The sequence below is a fragment of the Sinocyclocheilus grahami genome, unplaced genomic scaffold (genome assembly GCF_001515645.1).
Source record: "Sinocyclocheilus grahami isolate Dianchi unplaced genomic scaffold, SAMN03320097.WGS_v1.1 scaffold38.1, whole genome shotgun sequence".
Taxonomy (NCBI): Eukaryota; Metazoa; Chordata; class Actinopteri; order Cypriniformes; family Cyprinidae; genus Sinocyclocheilus; species Sinocyclocheilus grahami.
This window is the reverse complement of record NW_015505217.1, coordinates 2,293,117-2,293,569: the sequence shown is the minus strand read 5'-3', so window position 1 is coordinate 2,293,569 and position 453 is coordinate 2,293,117.

Sequence of the window (453 nt, the reverse complement as noted above, 5' to 3'; positions counted from 1 at the left end):
TGTATGTTTGATGCAAAACTATTTCTACCAGAAACAATGAGCAACCAGACATTTTGTTGGCAGGTTAGCATTTATTTGATGTGTCATACTGGGTAGTTCCATCAAGATCAACAAGATCTCAATGATACAAATGAAAATGTATATAAAAGAATACATATATTATATACTTACATTAATAGCTAACATATGCAATTAGCTATAGAAGTGCTAGCAAGTTGCTATACATGGAAAATCAGATGAAAAAAATACACAGCCAGTGTATAAAATGAACAGTGAGTGTTAGCGAGCTGCTAACAGGGTAAAAAAAAGATTAGAGTAATACGCTGAGATATGAAGTCAAGAAGGATGTGCTAACAAGCTGATAACCAAGCAAAGCAGAAATCTATATAGATAACATAAAATCAACAACAGATGTGCTAGCAATCTGCAAACAGAGCAGAACAAGTTTGAAAA